The sequence below is a fragment of the Phaethon aethereus genome (genome assembly GCF_964289735.1).
Source record: "Phaethon aethereus genome assembly, chromosome: 2".
Taxonomy (NCBI): domain Eukaryota; kingdom Metazoa; phylum Chordata; class Aves; order Phaethontiformes; family Phaethontidae; genus Phaethon; species Phaethon aethereus.
This window is the reverse complement of record NC_138582.1, coordinates 6403169-6423854: the sequence shown is the minus strand read 5'-3', so window position 1 is coordinate 6423854 and position 20686 is coordinate 6403169. Positions and strand designations below refer to the sequence as shown.

At 41.7% G+C, this 20686-nt stretch overlaps 1 protein-coding gene across 1 annotated transcript in view; it reads right to left on the bottom strand.

The window, feature by feature from the left end:
* The window catches only part of FAM135B (family with sequence similarity 135 member B), a gene marked incomplete at both ends in the record, with an annotated part of 148296 nt that overhangs the window by 118305 nt on the left and 9305 nt on the right, over positions 1 to 20686 (bottom strand). The gene's annotated exons all lie outside the window — the stretch shown is intronic.

Sequence of the window (20686 nt, the reverse complement as noted above, 5' to 3'; positions counted from 1 at the left end):
CTTACAGGCAAGGAAAAAGACAGATTTCTTCATGAAAACAGCATAAGACAAGACCTCAAATCTTCTGTGTCTTCTATGCAAGACATAACTTTGTTCGCCATAAGGAAAGTTTGAACTCGGGGGTTTCAGCTGTAAAAAGCACATTCCCTCTCCGGAAACATTAACAGACCTTTCTGTCCTGCTCCGATGATCCCTAGAAGAGGATTCCCAAGTGTGTTACCATCTGAGCGCTACCTGCTACAAATTCCAGAAGTTTATGCAGGACAGAGGAAATATCTGTGATCATCCAGGTTGATTCCCAGGAAAATACAGTAATCAATAATCAACCAAACAAACAATTATTTCCTATACAGACACTGGGGGCTGAAACATTACAAAAAGAAAGAAAAAGACTCCCATCCAGTTGGCTTCATGCTGAGAAAGTAAAAAATGAAAAGCAATACCTGTCTTGAAGGTATAGGGAGAAAGCATGGGTACAAGCGGCAACACAGAGTACTGGGTTTATTTCTCTTCCCTTCAACGAGACAAATCAGAGGTGTAGCCATGAAATGTTCTGTAACTTTGCATCAAACAGTGGAGGATTTTCCTTGTTTGTGGCAGTAATTCTTTCTAGGTTACATGTCTGACAGAGCCAATAATATTTCACAAATCTATAAAGAGCATGAATCAAACAGCAGTGCACTGTATGAATCCATCACCTGTTCCTTTCCTGCCTATGTTTTGTGTTTTGGTGGATGCCGGGTATTCAAAGACAGCAGTACATGGGAAAAGGTGATGATTTTACACCCAAAATTGAAGACAGACAGATAAATTAGACTATGTTGCGTATTAGAAAAATTATTACATTGCTATCTAAGCAAGTACAGTGTACAATACCCATGCACATGAGGAAGTCCTACAATAGGACAACAAAATGTTCAAACCATTTGATCCCTTTAACACTAAGGAACAGCCAGTGTCAGTAGTTCACACACTTCCAAAACTCTTTGTCGGCAAGTTTTCTCTTTATGATAAATCTCCAAACTCTGACAGTACAGCGCTCATAGCAGCTGTGGATGATACCGGGGAAAGCAAGTATCCGTACAGAGCAATGCTTAGAAAATATGTATTGATCACTGATATAGTCCATTTACAACCTTTAATAATGTACCAAGTCCGGGGCGCCGGGGGGGAAACAGGACTCGGAAAGGGCCCAAGGCGGCCCCGGCAGAGGAGGAGGGAGCCCAGGAGGCGGCAGCAGCAGAGGGAGCCCGAGGCCGGAGGAGGAGGAGGGCGGGAGGGGCTGCAGGCCCGGAGCAGGGATCCCCCGCAGCCCTGGAGAGAGCCCGCGGGAGCAGAGACCCCCCCGCAGCCCGGGGAGGGCCCCAGGCCGCAGCAGGGGGATATTTCCTGCAGGAGCTGCGGCCGTGGGGAGCCCGGGCGGGAGCGGGTTGTCCCTGAAGGGCTGCAGCCCGGGGAAGGGCCCGCGCTGGAGCAGGGAGACCTGTGAGGAGGGAGGAGCGGCCGAGAGGGGCTGGGAGGGGCTGACCGCAACCCCCGTGCCCAGCCCTGCGCCACTTGGCGAGGTAGAGAAGCTGGCAATGAAAGAGTGAGTTTGAGATTGGGGAAAAGGTGAGGAGAGGAGTCAAGAGTGAAGGAGTGTGTCTGGCTGAGCTTCAGAAAAAGGAGTTGATGGGGGAAAAGTGTTTTAGTTTTTGTTTCTCAGCATCCTACTTTATTTTAAAATATCAGTAAATTAATTTTCTCCAAATCAAGTCTGTTTTGCCTGTGATTGTAACTGGGAAGTCATCTCCCTGTCTTTATCTTGACCCAAGAGCTTTTTTGTCTTATTTTTGCCCCCCTCTCCTATTGAGGAGGGGGAATGAGAGAGCAGCTGGCCGGGATCTGGCAGCTGGCCCAGATCAACCCCCAACACCCAGATCCACCTTCAGGTGCACACTCTCTGACTGAAGCTGAGTGATGCTGGAAGTCTTGTGGTTTTCCTGCATCTCTAACTGCAAGTTCAGCTGTGATATCTCCTAATTTTGACTGATCAAATAATCTTTATATTCTTCCAGTTGGTCTAATAAGGCTGAAATCTCTCTCTTGTCACAAGTGCTTCCTGTTCTGCCTCTAACAGTTCCCTTAGCACTTGATCAGAACTGCCTTCTGTAGGTACATCATGCCTTGTATCATCCAATTTAAACTGTAGAGCAGCCATCTGAATCAGGTTATTGTACTGTTGCGGTCATAATTCTTCTTCATTTTGTTTTAATTCTGTTTCCACTTTCTTCATTTTTTGTAGTTGCTGTTCCAACTAGTTTACAGTCTTCAAGGCTTCAGTACCTCTGCTCTCCAGTTCTTGCATTTGTGCCACCAGTTTCTCTATTTCTATGTCACAAGCTGTAAATTCTTGATGGTTTTGTTCCTTTTCAAACAAAAACTTATTGTAATCATCCATCATCTATTTTATTTCTGTTTGCAAAAATTCTACCTCATATTCTCTGAGCATTTCAGAAGTCTTTGGTGTTTCTGTAAGTTTTAACTGTTCTTCCAGTTCCTTAATTTTTTGTATCCCATTAATTTTTCCTTTCTACAACTTACTTATCCATCAATGGCCCCTGGTTTTCAAGCTGTTTTCAAGGACTTGAATTTGCTTGTTTAGATATACAGCCTCCAATAATTATTTAACCAAGTCCTGATTACTATGCAGTTGTTCATCATGTTCTACATCGTTTTTTTTCTTTTCAGAGGGCAAGCTCCAATGGTCCTTTCCTGCCTGACACTGAAGCTCTAATTTCTCCATTGCTAAAAATTCCCCTTCCAGTTCTATGTAACAGGAGCCAAGGGGCTGCATAATTTCTTTTACAGTTTTGTGGCTTATCACTTTCTTTTTTGTGTCTTATGGTGTTGTACAGGATATATGAAAGTCGCCAAACTAATGCTCTCTTTGTACAGAAACTGTACAGTTTTTGCTCCATGTTCAACTCCTGAAACATTGAAAAATGTCCACATTTCCTAGCTTTTGCTTGAGTGTTTTCTTCTGATTCTGTATTGAGACCTTTAGTATTTTAGAATAGAGAATGCTGCGTTTCTTTGTGTTTTATTTCTTTATTTGTGCCATGTGTGACACAGTCATGTCTTAATCTGTGTTTACATCTGACAGGAGTTACCCTTGTAAATAAATCTATCTAAATTAAGAACCTCATTTTGAGAAGAGCTGAACAATTAAAACCCTATTCTCTTTAACAGGAGAAAATCGAGTTGTAGTGAGATCTAGGAACCAAGCTCCAAAAGAGAACAGGATGAAATTCCTCTCTCAAACCCACCTGAGACATTTTAGGAAATGGCTCAAAGTTTTTTCAATTGTTTCTTCTGAAGGAAAATGTAGCCTCTAAAAAACTTGTGTTTTTTAAGGAAAACCTTTATTTTCCTCCTTCTATTCCCTTAGTGACATCTTCAAAGAAACTGGAAATTTAAAATTAATTTTGAATAAATTACAAAAGTAATAATCTTCCTTTCAGGGAGGCATAGTAGAGACATACATGTGAGTTGAAATTTTACTACATCAAATGGTATATGTGGGTTCTGCTAGTTTAGACTGTTTGTCAGAAGAAGAACTTGTCCGGACAGTCTAGGCCACAAAGTGTAAGTCATTTATAAACTACAACTTCCAATGTAACGCATGAGAGATATATAGCCTATGTTAAGCTGGTGCAAAAGAAAATATTTCAGGTAAATATTTGAATGCAAAGAATATACCCCCCCCCAAAAATATACAACAAGAAGAAATAAAACTTCATTTCAGCAGAAACCACTGAAACAGTGTCTTTGCACTTCTGAGATATATATTTATTTTCTGACAGGTTCCTTAAGAATTCATCTGGACCCAGATAGAAATGCTGAATTCTCCGGATTTATGATGAGTGGCTGTTTTAAATTCCTCTTTGCTCTGGTACCAATCTGCCGTCACTGGGCTCAGTTTTATTCATCTCTGCACTGCCTTTAGGAAGTGTCAGGCCTTGGTGGGAGGCACTTTGCAATTGCAGTATGGTAATGTGTCTCCTGTCTTTTCCTTGTTCTTCCAGCCTGAAAACAATGGTCGAAACTGAGCCTAATGATGGCAGATCAGTACCAGAGCAATGCCTGGGTGGGATTACAGACCGGGAGATCATCCTGAAATTGCCAGAGATACAGGTATAGCCATGGAAAAAATCAGGTCTTATGTTGAGACTGTGCAACTTGACCTATCTGCACGACTTTCTTCCATCGTAAGAAGTGTACATCTTGTACGGGACTTCCAGGTATTTGAACTGATCAATTTAGTGACAGCAGAATTTTGGGATCTGCTAGATGAGCTAAGTGGCATAACCTGTCCTGGGATCAACAACGTTCAACAAGGCCAAGTGCAGGGTCCTGCATCGGGGTTGAAGCAACCCATGGTATCAATACAGGCTGGGGGATGAAGGGATTGAGAGCAGCCCTGCTGAGAAGGACTTTGGGGATACTGAGGGATGAAAAGCTGGACATGAGCCAGCAATGTGCACTTGCAGCCCAGAAGGCCAACCGTGTCCTGGGCTGCATCCAAAGCAGCGTGGCCAGCAGGGCGAGCGAGATGATTCTGCCCCTCTCCCCGGCTCTGGTGAGACCCCACCTGCAGTGCTGCATCCAGCTCTGGGGCCCCCAACATGAGAAGGACATAGACAGTTGTTGCAGTGGGTCCAGAGGAGGTCCACAAAAATGATCCAAAGGATGGAACAGCTCTCATGAGGACAGGCTGAGAGAGTTGGTCTTGTTCAGCCTGGAGAAGGCTCTGGGGAGACCTTCTTGTGGCCTTCCAGTACTTCAAAGGGGGCTTCTAAGAAAGATGGGGACAGACTTTTTATCAGGGCCTGTAGCGATAGGACAAGAGGTAATGGTTTTAAGCTAAATGAGGGTAGATCTAGACTAGATCTAATGAAGAAATTTTTGATAATGAGGGTGGTGAAAGACTGGCACAGGTTTCCCAGAGAGGTGGTAGATGCCTCATCGCAAGAAACAGTCAAAGTCATGTTGGACGGGGCCCTGAGGAATGTAATCAAGTTGAAGATGTCCCTGTTCGTTGCAGCAGGGTTGGACAAGATGACCATTAAAGGTGCCTTCCAACCGCAACTATTCTATGATTCTATGATCATGATTCACTGTGTGTCAGATCACAATGTGTCTCCACTTTGCTCATGTCCCCAAACTTCCTCCTTTTGGAAACTAGTTCAGAGGCAATGGCTGGAAGATACTCAGGTTTTGGATTCATTTGGGGTTAGACAATTGCCAGGCTGTGAATGAAGTGAAAATCTCTCCTTGATCTGCTGGGTTAGACATACCCATCTTTCCCCTGTCGGTTTGTATCTCTGTTTCATGGTCACTTTGGTTTTCAGTTTTCTGGGAAGTTTTGAGAATCAGAATATGAAAAGATTTGCATATTTTTTAAAGCAGCAGCCTCTGAGAAGCCATTTCCTGGCTATAATTTTCTGTTGTCTCTATTTTCCAGGACTGGGATCCAAAACTTAATAAAATTTAGTGTAAACAACCAGTTCTCTATATCTGTTTATCCCTTTCAATCTATAAACATTATAGAATGTTTATAGATATATATAAACTTTAGATCTCTCATGAGACACCGTATTTGTCTTATTCTTGTAAAAAATATGTAACAAAAAAGTTTGAATTAAGAAAGAAAAATAATAACCTTCAGGAATATTCAGCTCCTTTTATATCTATTAAATGATTGTTACAGAGTGCCTCTGGTTTGCATCCAGAGCAGTTAAGGGTTACTTAACTCTCTTGAGATTATCAGAGTGTAGTATCTTTCAAGTGTTTCAGTTAAAAGAGCAGAAAATCTCTAGCTGTTCATATGACATAAAAGCAGATTGAAAAAGGTTACTACTTGACTATGAGACTAAATTAAGCCATGTTTTCAAGGTTTCTCATTGCCTTTGTAACAAGGATCTAAGTGCTCTTATCCTTATTAGGGTCTTAATTTTTCTGCCCTTTCCCTTCCCTGTCTCTCTTTTCCAACAATAAAGCATGTTTCTTTCATTTTACTCTGCTTTTCACCATTCTACTGCCTACTCCTTTTCACCCCTACTTTCCTAAGCTGTCTGAAAGGGAAGTAAAGGGCAAATTGCTTTAAGAGTATGGATATGGGACGAAATAAAAGGTGGCATTGCTACCTTGGTGAGCATAAAAGGGCAGGAGTCCCTGACGTGAGCATAAAAGGAGATGTAAAGAGTGCTGCTTGGTGTAATTGTCAGAGAGCTGCAGGGATGCAAGGGCTGGAGCTTTTATGGCCTGTAGGGTTGCAAGTTTCTGCAGAGAAGAGATGAGCTGATGAAAAGCTACAAGAAGATAGAAGTATAAAAATTATCAAGGTTGTGGCTTACCTGGATCCAAATGAAAGCCTTGCCTCAAATACATCAAGTGCCAAGTGTAGGCTCTGATTCAGTAATGCACTGAAATATGGGACCTCTCCTGTTAACGCTAGTACTCATGTGCCAGAAGGTGTTTATATCTTCTCCACATTATACCCAGAGCACTCAGCTATTGAGAGCTTCCAGCTCTAAATCTTGGACTCAAAACACATCTACCTGTGTTTGATCCTGGGACATGCTGAACACCTCCAGAAGATGCTGAGAGTCCTGGCATACTGTTTGCTTGGGTGAGAATGAATCACACCAAGTACCTCTCGGGTCTGCAGAACTGGACAGCATTTGTTGTTAAAACAGGATTTTCTGTCAGGATGAAAAATCAAAAAAGAGATCTGCCCTACATTTATAATTGAACAATTTCCTTTTATTGAATGCACAACTCCCTTTGTCATGCTTCTTTGTGTCTGCATGTTACAGCCTCCTGGTAGGTGAGAAGTTTGCTTTCAGTAGACCCACTATGCCTTCTAGCTAGAAACAAGGGCAACATTACTTACTGTACTGCAAGGAGAGTATAGATTGCCCTCCTCTTTCCCTGTTAATTTTAGACCTGCCTTCATGAAAACTTAAAAAACCTGAGGATAAATCTGGGTTGAGAATTGTAGAAACTTGATGTGATAAATGGCTGTGGAGTCTGGATTGGAGTGCTGCAGTTGTGTTTGACTAACCTGCTGTTGTGCCCTGGCACAGCAGCCATGGGCATCGCAGAGGAAGCTGCCAGACAGATCTTACACAAACCTTGTTCAATTTCTAAGACAGAGCACTGAGGGCTGAGGAAAGCCTTCCTCTTGCCACCTGCAATAGCTTCCCAAGTGAGGACAAGGTTCCCTGGGCTGTCTGAGGTGTTCCTCCTACTGCCAAAAACGTGGGAAGGAAATGCTGATGGTGGGAATGGTGATGGCTGCTGTGAACAAGCACTTTCCGCCTGTGGTACCTTGCGACTAGTAGCTCCTGTGCCACACACTCACTCCTTTTTTCTGTAGCTTTTCTATACCCTGCCAGGAGCCTGTGGTAGAACTAGGTCAGAAAGGCTTCTTGAAATAGCATTTAATTGGGAAAACGCCTGGACTGGTGTTTGTAGATGTGTGAAAGTTCTCAGGAAATATCACACAATTTAAATGTTTTGAAATAAGCTTGCAATTTTGTTTCAAAGTTTACATTTGAGTTTTATGCCTTTTTTTTGCCTTCAGAATGCAATAGACTAGGAATGATTTCTCATTTTTTTAATTTTATAGTACATTTAAAATAATTAAGAACACCTTTATTCTAATGCACCTTGTATTCTTCTCTGAGTCAGTTTACTTCCAGCTCCTGTAACAATGGAGTCTGAGATCAAAATGTCCCTGTTTGTATCTGATTCTTTGTGGCATAGTGGCAAACTCCTTGGTTGCAAAATGAAATATTCTGCCCTTGTATGTAAAGAAAAATATTTCTGTAATTGGAAATGTTGTGTTTCTGTGGTAGGTTAACCATGGCTAAGGGCCAAACTCCTACCCAGTTGCTCACTCACTCATCGACAGAGATAAAAAATAGGATGAAAAAGCTCATGGGTTGAGATAAAGATAGGAAGATCACTTCCCAGTTACAGTCATTGTGAAAACATACACAAATTGGGGGAAATTATTTTTTTCCCCCAATTAAAATAGATTTGAGTAGTAAGAAACAAAGACAAACATTAAAACACCATCTTCTCCTCAACCTTTTCCTAGGCCTTTGACTTGGGCCTGAGTGAACAGTGAAACACTGTTTCAAGTGATAAATCGGGACAGTTTATCTCAGTGAGCTGATGAAGAACCTCCAGACTTTCATACACAGGTGCGTTTCTCCTACACCAGGACTGGGGGTGACCAAATCAGTATGCCCCAAGAAAATCATCCTCCTCCCTTTCTCCTTATTTTCCTGATTTTTACTTTCTGCATTAGATTTTCTTTCCTACTCTTTCTCAGGAAATGGGTCATCTCTATTTCCACCTACTCACTCCACACGAATAAAACTAATTGCTAAATGTGGGATCTTAACCAAATTTACCCATTTTTCATACTGAATTGTTGGCAACACTGAAGAGACTCTTTCCCCTCTTCCAAGAAGGATGAATAGTCTCTTCTAAAAGTACACTTGGTGCTGGCACAAGCCTGACAGCTCTAGAGATGGAAATCCCATTTTCTGTGGAATGGATTCAGAACTAACAACTACATTGCAACCTTCCTTCACAATGTTTTTGTCAATATGAGTCCTCTTCACTTTACAGAAAATCTGTACAGAGAGGTAAAAAGACTTTTCATTCCCAACTGCATAATGAATCTGTCCCCTCTGCTAAAGTTCTTGACCTCATTTTTTAGCTAATCATAAAAAAAAATAATGTTAATCATGTAGAATTAACAAAAACTTGTGTTTCAGAAGTTTTTTTCACAGGAGAAATTTTTCACAGAAGGCAAAATGGAACTAGATCAGTACTGAACAACACAGCAATAGAGACAAATGTTGTGTCCACCTTAGCTGCCACCAAATCCTGGAAATGTGAAGAGTTTGTAGCCACTTAGCCTTACATTAGTAAAGCCTCCACGTTGGTTGCAAATCTGCTCGTTATATAAGGATGACTTATTTCCTAAATAGCTAGACATGAAACCCACACTTACCTTCTATCAGCATCCACAAATCAAATACTCATGGAATCATAGAATAGCCTAGGATGGAAGGGACCTCAAAAGATCATTCAGTTCAGCCTTTCATGGGAAAGAGAGCCTAGATAAAATTATCTAGCAGCCTGTCCAATCACATCGTGAAAGCCTCCATCAATGGAGACTCTACTATGTCCCTGCTGAAGTTGTTCCAGGAAATTGTTTTGTCACCGTAAAAACTGTCTGTCTTATACAAGGATGAGTTCTCTTTTGGTGTAAATTGCCTCTTCCCTTCTCCATGTGGCTCCTCGTGAAGAGAGGGCCTCTGTCCTCTTTGTAGCTGCCCTTTAAGTAGTGGAATACTATGATGTGGTTCTCCCTGAGCCTGCTCTTCTCCAGGGAGAAAAGACCTAAATCCTTTAGTATTTCCTCATAGATCAGGTTCTCAAGCCCTGCTTCGATCACCTTCATGGCCCTCCTTTGGACTCTCTCCAGTCTGTCCATGTCTGTCTTGAATTGTGGGGACCAGAACTAGACACGGTGCTCCAAAAATGACTGGACAAATGCTGAGTAGTGGGATGATCACATCTCTGTCTCTGCTAGTGATACCCCAGTCAATGCAGCTCAGGATCCAATTTATCTTTGCTGCAGCAGCACATTGGTGACTCCTGTTCTGCTGGTTGTCTACCAGGACCCCCAGGTCCCCTTCAGCAAGGCTACTCCCAGCCACACAGAGTGTAGCCTGTACTGGGCTCCTGGTTATGTCATGCCAGCTGCAGGACTTTGCACTTGTCTTTGTTAAACTTCATACAGCTGTTGCTTTGCCCGCTGTTCCAGCCTGGCCAGGTCTCTCTGTGAGATGGCTCTCTCTTCTGACGTGTCCTCCTCACCACCCAGTTCAGTGTCATCAGCACCTTGGCGAGGGTGCTTTCAGTCTGATCATGCAGGTCATTTATGGAGATGTTGAAGAGCGTGGGGCCTCGTATGAATCCCTGGTGGACCCCACTTGTGAGAGGCTGCCAGCCAGAGTAAAAACTGCTGATCGCCACCCTCTGAGTGCAGCCTGTTTGCCAATATCCCACCCATCTCACAGACCACGCATCCTATCTGTATCTTGCCAGTTTGTCTAGGCAGAGGCTGTGGGAAACAATGTTGAACACTTTGCTGAAGTTCAGTATCACATCTGCTCAGTTAAGGTCTGTGCAAACTCCTTTCAGAAGAGAGAGTGCTGCCACACTTTTCCGCAGTTTTTCTGTAACCTAAGTCAAACAGTATCTAGGTCCAGTTCCTTCACATGTCTGAGATCATCTGCATCTTTTATCTTTTCTGTATTTATCCATATGGTATTGTTTTCATTCCTGCTGAGACTGTTCCTGTTTTCATCGAATAAAAATATTAATTGGATCTCAAATCAGCATTGTATATTAGTCATTAGCAGAAGCAAGAATGAAAACTGGGGACTCCACTGACATAAGTGAATTCATTGTGGTGGAGCTACACGTTCTTATTTCTCTAGCCCTTCATCCTATTTCAGAATATGACTCCCTAACTTGTTCCATCTATTCACTATTTATCAGATAGACATGTGTAAACCGGACTTGTGAATTCCAGTCTGGAAAGCAAAGCAACTAAGCATTTGGTCTGATAACGCTAAACACCATCAGATTCAAGCCTCTCTGTGGATCTGGATCTTCATGATAGCATTTAAGATACTAATGACAGATATGTGAATTATTTCATCAAACGTATGAGATCCTCCAAAGGGAGCCAGGACTCCTCAAACCTTCTATCACAAGCAAGTAAAAAAAAAAATCTCAGCTGATGCCTCAATCTGTAAACTTGATGCTTCATTATAGTAGAATATATGTTAACTTCATCTAGATAATGATTCTGGCAACAGCCTTAATCTTAAGAATATTCTCTTCACACCAGGAGCACCACAAAAGTATGGCTAGACATTGATGAAGTAATCCTGATTTGTTTATTCTTCCTCTCTCCAACCAACTAAATAGGCCACCTATCTTAGAGAATAAAAGGCTCACTGGCTCCCTTTAACTGTGTTCCTACTCTTATTAATCTTTGCTAGGATTTTCAGTGCCTGAATTCAGTGTATTTTGTACCTTGCTAGTTTGGCTAGCAGAGAATCCTGAAATCCATCTGAAAGTGGACTAATGTTTGGATTGGATCATCCTAAAAACACAGTGCCTACCTGCAGGTAGCAAATAGGCGTGACCATCAAGTAGAGAGCCAAGAAGCAGTGCAACAGGTCAAGAATAAGCCAGAATTCTTTTCAAGGAGGGAACCACTAGGAGCTTAGAACAGGGGCAAGTTTTCATGTCTTCTTACTGGCCAGAAGGTGCAACAGAAAGGTAAAATTTCAGTCATGAGCTGAAAGACCATGAAAGTAACCTAGGTGCTACAAAAGTTTGAGTGAGATAACAGAATTTCTCTCAGAGTTCATTGAAAATGATGGCAATGTTAACACAGGAAAGCAGAGTCAGCATGTAGGACATAAAACTTTTGATACGATGATGCATTTAGGGCTGTAGACAACAAACCTTGCAAAAGGAAACAATATTCACACTGAAATACAATATTATCTTGTAAAATAGAGAGAACAAAGACAGATATCCAAAAGGCATGAATGTTAGATCCGTAGAGAGATCTCACCAACTCAACAAATAGGCTTATATGTATTTAGATAGGTGCTATTTTCATCAGTTAGGACATGTAACACAGTAAAATTCATCACTGTCCCAGTGGGTCCTCAGAAAGAGACTCTGAGTTCTGCATCACAGAGCATAGTGGAGGTGAAAAACACTCCATTCTGATTTTTCTGAAAAAAAATCTCAAATGGTAGTTACAAGACTAGAACAATACAACTTTAAAATGAGAATTCAAGTGTTCCTAGAGTCAAAAGAGACTAGATATTATTGAAATCAGTGTCATAAGGACAAATGATCTTACTGACTATAGAACTTGTGAAAAGTCATGGAAGTTAAAGGAGACAGCACTGCCATGGGAACTCAGTTGAACCACGGAGCAGGGACATCCAGAAACTTGCATCTTTTGCATGTTGTCTGAAATAGCATACAATATATTTTGCATCATGGACTACAGGTACTCTTGATTGTTTTCCGGTTTACTGGGATGCCATATCATCACAGGCAGGGCAACGGAAGGAAGACAGCACCAACATTCAACTTTTTTCAATAGCTTTTTTCTACTTGGAAAAAGGTTCTTGAAGCAAAAAATTAGATCACATTGATATGCTACCATCATTGAAAGACATTTTTTCTCGCTATCAAAAGACAGAATATTGTTGGTGAGATCTGCTAGAAGATTATTTAAATCAATATCCTTTGGCAAACACCAAATCACAAACTAATGGGAAAGCTGGTTGCCTGACTTGTAATGCAATTTTAATTCATTTTTGAGCTGAAACATGTATCAGAGATTAGGGGTTTTCAGAGAATCCCTGTGTAGCATTGGGTATGACAACTTTAAGTAAGGGAAAAAAAAATGTCAGAAGCTCAGGTGAGATAAAAATTCTTAGTTTTCAATGTTTACAGACCTTTTATCCACTTTAGTCTCTGAAATATTTTCTACTGTTTTATTCTCTAAAAACTGCTAATGTTTTTAGCCTTTAAATAACTCCATAAGGTAGGGGAGCACAGGCATATTTTCGTTACCTGAACATAGTTAGGGCAAGCCATAAATAGGTTTATTCATCCCAAACTGGTAATTTTACATACTGACTTAAATGAAATTATCTCTTTACTAAAATCTGAATGCTTAAGTATTGTGCCCATTGCCAAAAGGAAGAACTTGAGTCCAGTATGTTTTCTGTTAAGGGATTTAGCCTTCTTTCTTTATCCAGTGGTTGAACAAACCAGGCTGTTCTTATCTGAGAATCTTCACACCCAGTCACTTTCCTTAATCTCTAGTAGGTCTTTTTTATTTCTCTCCACTGCTTGACAAAGTTTATCTTGTGCAGAGGAGGACATGTCAGTCCTGGCAATATCTAAACCAAAGAGAATACGTTAAACTGATCAGCAAAAAAATCACAAAATACATTAAAAATCCACAGCTTCCTCAACATTTTTGGTGTTGGCTGGTTGCAGACAGTCACATTATAAACTGATGTCTCATTTGTTTTTGGACATCATTATAAAGATTTATCATGCATAGCCAAATGGGAACAAGAGATTACTAAAGAACAGTTCATTTTTCATCTGCATTTTATTTGTAATACCTTTTCTTGGCCGATGTTATCCCCACAAATGAATGAATGTTCTGAAGTAACAAAGTGGACATGGACTGATGGGAGAAATTGATGTGCATTTGTTAATGTATTTTTGCTGCAGCAAGTACATTAAGTAATTGAAGTGCTAAAAAAGATCCTCCCATCCAGAAACACAACATACTGAACTCTATTAATGCAAGGACAAAGGCCAATTGTTTTTTCCATTGCATCTCAAGTGCACCTTGTCTGCAGTATACACACCATATAGTTTTATTGCATCCATAGAATTAAACTATCCAGTTACACAAACAGTTATTTATCTCAAGGCGACTCTAAAGGATGAAATGTCAAAAAAGAGTAATGATTTTGAGTTCCTAACGTAAGACATCTTAGAAGAATCTGATCCAGCGACGTTGTAAAGTTTTCCATTCCGCAAATTAGACTTTGGGATGTTTTAAGCTGAATACAAAAATATTTGGAAAATAAAAGTCAGACACACTGTAGAACAATCTTTTCTCATGCACAACGACGTTTTCTATTATCACAGCATCTGAGCATTTGTGATTGCACCTTGTTAAGAACAATCTTCTGAGATATTACTGCTACTCCCATGTTTGTAGATAATAGCTGATGAGATAAAAGGCTGTTCAAGCCTGCCTCAAGAAATTTCCTGAACTCATTACTCACTCCAACAACTAATAACAGTCATAGATCACTTGGGTTTGGAACAGTTACATTAAAATGCATCTTACAAAACTGTGCAGAAATGTGTGGACAGTATTGCCAGGAAACAGGATTTCTTCACATATAAGGCAGGAAAATAGAGCTGAACCACATCTCCTAGGCACTAGGCAGTGCTTCCTCTCTGAAAATGATGGGCATGGGGTACTAATTTAGGGACATACCAGTGAGAGAAATTACTGGTGTGTTTTTCTTCCTTCAACCCTAATTTGCATGGCAATGTGAAATTTTTCACATACAGTTCCCAGCAATCATCAATGCAGAGTTGAAACCAGGCATGTGCAATATCAGAGGGAAAATTCTGCACAGCATGGTTATTTAAAACAAACACATGTTGGAGAGCTCAGACATGTTATTAATTTGTGAGCTTAGGAGAACTCCAAATGTCGTGTTATCACTTCTCAACCCATATGGGCCAGATTCACCACTTGTTCTGCTCCCATTTGGTGCCCATGTAGCACAACAAGAACTGTCTGAGTCGTATCTCGGGAAAGAGTGTGCTCACTTTACTTCAGTCACCTTCCACACATGCGATAGCAGCCGATTTTCCTTGGTCATGAACACTAGAATGATAACTGGTTATTAAATCAAATTATTTAAAAGTACACATTGCACAACATTCAGCAAATTGCCCTCTGTTTAGTCATAAGTATTAGGGAAAAAAAAGTTTAAGTATAATCAAGTGAATCAGTACATTCACCTCCTAGATTTCTTTCTGATCCTACCCTTGTTACAGCTGTCTCAGCTTTTTCCTATCTGTAGAATACAAACATCTAGGACTTAAGAAAGACATTTTGAAGGATAAGTAGAGGTTGTAGAGTGATTTCTGATCCAAAGATAAAAGGTGGTGATTCTTATGCAGAGCACAGTTTGGTATAGATACTCTGGCTACCCAGGTGGAAAGCTTTGTACACAACAGGACAATTCAGAAGTCAAGAGGCAAGGATACCAACAGAGAAGGCGTTCTACTTGTTCCTGGAAGAGAAACATTAAAATATATCATACAGACAGTACTAGCCAAGAGGAATGTCATGCAAACAGATGGAATCCAATCTCTTAGGAAATAAAATGCAAGGTGTGATGTTAGATTAAAATCTTGGGTAAAAAATATCATTAAAAAGAGAAGAAGAAACTAAAATGAAGCTTTTGGGATTTAGCCAGGTTTTAATGCTCATCAGTCATTAACCTGGAAGACAGCTCATTCTATCATCTATAACATTAAAAATTGACCATCATAAAATTTTCTTCAAAGCTCTTGGTGTGTAATTGGGCAGTGCTTTGACTATTTCTATGAATCCAATTCATAAAATAAAAATATTCCTACAAGCAGAGATCTTAAATTTAAAGTATTATCCTCTGGAGTATCACAGAGTGGCTTTGATCACCCTTGAGAAAGTTAATTAAGTTTTAAGTTCAGCAAAGCAAAGGTTTTTATTTAATGGGCTAAAAACGTGTCTTTGAGGTGAATTTCTACTTGAACTTTGTACAATAAGTGGTTGCTTTTCATTCGTGGGTCTTCTAGAGACAGCTGTGATCTTCACTGATGCACTCAGGTCTAACTTTTACTCTCTGAGTATTTGTGCTTCATGATATCATGGAGAATTGATAACACAAACCCCATAAATTCTTAGAATCAGCTGGCATTAAGTGCAGCATTGAAAACTGGGATGTGATGCATTTGTTAAGGAACTGGACACAATAACATCAAGACCTAAGGTGTGGACCGTTTCGTATAGATGAGAAGCAGAACTTACTTTTACTTGTAAACCGCATCTCTCAGCTAACATCATTTTTTCATGCTAATCAAATAAACCTATTATGTGCTGTAAGCTAAACAGCTAGATGAATTACTGGAGGACATCGTGCTGATGATAGATCACTAAAACATAGTGTCTGCTGCACAGGTTGAAACTGAGCAATGCAGAAGAAAACTGCACAGGGTTGTTTCGATGCCAAGGAAGGCTATGGTCACACTCATCCTAGAGTTAGGGAATCAATCAGGCTGGAAGGGAACTTGAGCAGTCTCTAGCTCAATGCCTGCTCAAAGCAGCACCAATTTTTGAATTTAGACCGAGTTGCTCATGGCCATGTCCAGTCAGGTCTTGAACACTTTCCAGAATGGAAATTCCCCAACCTCTCTGGACAGCAAATTCCAGAGCTTGACTATCCTCATAGGATTTTTTTTTCCCCTTGCAACCAGGTACTGTAGGAAGGGACCAGGTCTAGCTGTTCTCTCAACAGCTTGTCCTGAATTTAAAGACAAGATTTGCTGCTGGTGATTATGCGATGCTTCCCCTAGGGATATGCACAGTGTGTAACAATGTGATAACACATTCTGAACACAGGTAACTTCATCTACCTCAGTTAGTTGCAATTTGCAAAGAGAGGAGAAGTGCTAAAAGAGTTGCAAAGCACCACACTCGCCCTGTAGAGTTACTTGTAGAGTAACTTCCCATTCCCTAAAATCTACACACAAGGAACACAGTGGGTTTTTTTGAAGGATCTCATAGTTATTTTATTACCAGAGCTGCTCATTCAGCAATTTCTGGCATCCCCTCTTCTTTAGAATAATTGCACTGACAGAGTCTGTGCTGGTATCTTGTTTCTGGTTTGTTCTAGTTAAGTTCAGTGCTTTAAAAATGTATCACTTCACTTATTCTTAGGTAATAAAATGTTGCAGCACATACACATACATCCTTTCACAAGCCTGAGGGCTTAGACTCCCTTCCCATACACATAGAGCCGAGTGATCCCCAGCAGTAGACATGGGTCCGTCTGGTACTCTATGAATTAGGAACTGCAGTCAACATTTGAAGTGTAGCTCTAAATCATGTTAGGGGAAATTGAAGCTGCCTTCTGACATAACTCACTCAGAAAGTCATCAAAGCAGCAATGTAAATGTCACTTGGAGACAGGTGATACTTACTTTCCTTAGAGGAGGTAGTATCCAGATGTTAAGGGAGCAAAGGTATATTTTTTGGTCAACTAAATACAACAGCCAAGTTTGGGAATTTTTTCTTTTGATTCTTTTTTTTTATCAATAAGGTTTGAAAGGAACACATTTCTTTTCCACTCTTCCAGCACTGATTACCAACAAGGGATTGTTCAACAAGTGAAAGGAGTTAATATTTTAAAAATATTTTTAAAAACTAATAAATATGAAATTATTTTTTGAAGCTTTGGGATAAAACCTTCTGTGGTTTTCATAGCAATCATGAGCATTAAAAGGTTAAATTTAAATGGTACAAGAATTTTTTGTCTAACTGCCTGTCTCCAGGAAACACGGCTTTAAAAAAAAGTGGTAAGTAGGACCTGTATCAAAAGCATAAACATTGCCAAAGGCTCAGCTACAAACTCTGGCAGAGAAAACTTACTAGAAATGTCCTTGCTTAATATTGGGTATCACAAAGAAACTTCTTTGGAGGCATGAGTTACAGAGGTGCATTGCTTGCCAGCCTCTAAATCAGAGATGACACAATCCAACAAGTGGATGGAGACATGCCTATTACTGTCAGTGGTTTTGAGGAAGGCTATACAAACCTGATTAACATAAAATGCCGCAATGTTTTAATTGATTTCCAGAGTTCTCAGCAGACTTGAAAACTGAGGCTGGAAGAACAGTAAAACCCCTGTATTTTCTGACAAGATCACCACACAGTGTTCATTCTGTTATGGTACTGGCTTTGTCTAAACATCCACAATCTTATAATCTTCTTTAGTTAGAAACATGCACCTAAGCACACCAGCTGACAAGCTTTTTCCTTTTTTTTTCCCCCCAATCCTATTTAGTATGACATTCATATCTGATATCAATCACTAATACCTGACTAAACCTCAGCAGTGCTTCTATGAAGAACAATGTCTGTCATACAATTTTCCTTTTATTTTCTCCCCTTGGGTAGAAACTTGACCAGAAGAGTGTTTTCTATTTTAAGTCTGTACACTTTGCACACAAAATCACATTACTGTGTGCTCTTCTCAGAAATTCCAGATTGGTTCTAAGATCATAGAATCATAGAATCATACAATCTTTGGGTTGGAAGGGACCTTTTCAGGTCATCGATTTCAACCCCCCTGCAATGAGCAGGGACATCTTCAACTAGATCAGGTTGCTCAGAGCCCTGTCCAACCTGACCTGGAATGTTGCTAGGAATGGGGCATCTACCACGTCTCTGGGCAACCTCTTCCAGTAGTATCGCCCCACTAGTGGAGGTTGCTGGTTTTAGCTTAAAACCGTTACCCCTTGTCCTCTCTCTACAGGCCCTGCTAAAAAGTCTGTCCCCATCTTTCTCAGAAGCCTTTAAGTACTGGCAGGCTGCAAAGAAGGTCTCCCCAGAGCCTTCTCTTCTCCACACTGATCATCCCCAACTCTCTCAGCCTGTCCTCAGAGGGCTCCAGAGCTGGATGCTTCACTCCATGTGGGTTCTCACCAGAGCAGAGGATAGGGGCAGAATCACCTCCCTCTACTTGCTGGCCTTACTGCTTTGGATGCAGCCCAGGATACGGTTGTTCCCAGGGTCCTCCTTGCTACCTTTTTTAAACATGGGTGCCATGTTTCCTTTTTTCCAGTCTGCAGGGACTACACCTGACTGCCAGGACTTTTCCAATCTCATGGAGAGTGGCTTGGCAACTACATCAGCCAATTCCCTCAGGACTCTGGGATGCAGGTCATCAGGTTCCATAGACTTGTTCGTGTTGAGGTTCCTCAGGTGATCCCAAACGTGATCTTCTCGTATAGTAGCAAGGACTTTGCTTCTCCAGTCCCCATCTTGCAGTCCATCCCCTCGAGAGGAGTGGGAAGAGATGCTGCCAGGGAGGACTGAGGCAAGAAAGTCATTGAGTACCTCAGCCTTCTCTTCATCCATTGTTACCAGTCTGCCAGCCTTGCTCATCAAGGTGGGTACACTTTCTTTGACCTTCCTTTTTTGGCTGACATACCTGTAGAAGCCCTTCTTATTATTCTTTGCATCCCTTGCATCTTATTATCCTTTGCATCCCCAACAAAGCTGTACCTTGTTCCTCCTGACCCCATCCCTGCACAACTGGGCAGTGTCCCTGTACTCTTCCCAGGATACCTGTCCCTGCTTCCACTGCCTGTGCATTTCCTTCTTGCCCTTTAGTTTGACCAGCAGGTCACCACTCAGCCATGTTTGTCTCTTGCCTTCTTTTTCTGTTTTCTTACACCTGGGTTCAGGAGTTCTTGCGCTCTATGGAAAACATCCTTAAAGATCTGCCAGCTCTGTTCTGCTCCCTTGTCCCTGAGGGCAGTTTCCCAGGGGGTCCTACTGACCAACTCCCTGAAGAGATGGAAGTTTGCTTTCCTAAAATTCAGGGTCCTGACTTTACTCTTTTGCCTGCCCCATATCCCTCAGGAGTGTGAACTCCACCAGTGCAGCCCAGTCTGCCTCCAATCTTGATGTCACCAATTAGCTCACTTGCATTGGTGACCAACAGGTCAAGTATGGCATCCCCTCTGGTAGGGCTGTCTATTACCTGGCACAGGAAGTTGTCCTCCATGTACTCCAGGAGTCTCCTGGATTGCCTACAGCTCACCGTGCTACTTTTCCAGCAGATGTCGGGGTGGTTGATGTCCCCCAGCAGGACAAGAGACTGCGAGCACAATGTCTGCTGTAGCTGGAGTCAGAAGGCTTTGTCAGTAGACTCCCCTTGATTGGGTGGCCTCTAGTAACACCAGCCACAAGGTTCCCTTTGTTGCCTTGGTCCCTGATTCTTACCCATAAGCTTTCAACCTGCTCATGGCTCTTCCTCAGAGACAGCTTTTCACACTCTACCCATTTCTTGATGTAGAGGGCAATGCCTCCACCCTTCCTTCTTTGCCTGACCCTTCTGAACAGCCTGTAGCAATTGACAGCCACACTCCAGTCATGGGATTCATCCCACCAGCTTTCAGTAATGGCAACCAGGTCATAGCTTTCTAGCAGCACGGGGGCTTCCAGCTCCTCTTGTTTTTTGCCCATGCTGTGTGCATTGATGTAGAGGCGCTTCAGCTGGGCTGTCAGCCATGTCACCTTCTTAGAGGAAGCTCCTTTTCTTCCTCTGAGGTCTTTGGTGCAACAGGCTGAGGGGCCTCGCTAGCACCCCATCCCTCTAAACCTGGCATGTCATCCCACAGTTTGTCATGTGTTAGCCTGATACTATTCCTCTCCCACTTTGAATCTAGTTTAAAGCCCTGTCAATATGCCCCGCTAGCTTGTGAGCAAAGACCCCTTCCTCCTTTGAGAAAGGTTAATCCCATCTGATGCCAGCAAGCCAGGTGCCATGTAGGCCGTCCCATTATCAAAAACTTCAAAACTATGGTGGTGGGACCCGTCAGGGAGCCATGCAGTAATAGGCTGGGCCTGTCTGTTTCTTCCTGTGTCACTGCTTGCAACTGGAAGGAGGGAGGAAAAAATAACCTGTGCAGCAAATTCCCTTACAAACCATCCCAAGGTCCTGAAGTTTCTTTTGATCGCTCTTGGACTGTGACTTGCAGCATCACCACCACCCACATGGAAGAGCAATAGGAAGTTTCTTAGTGATGTCTTGAACCCAGGCCCCAGGGAGACAGCAGCCTTCCCTAAGAGAAGGGTCTGTCTGGCATGTTGGACCTTCAGTTCCCCTCAGAAGGGAGTCGCCTACAA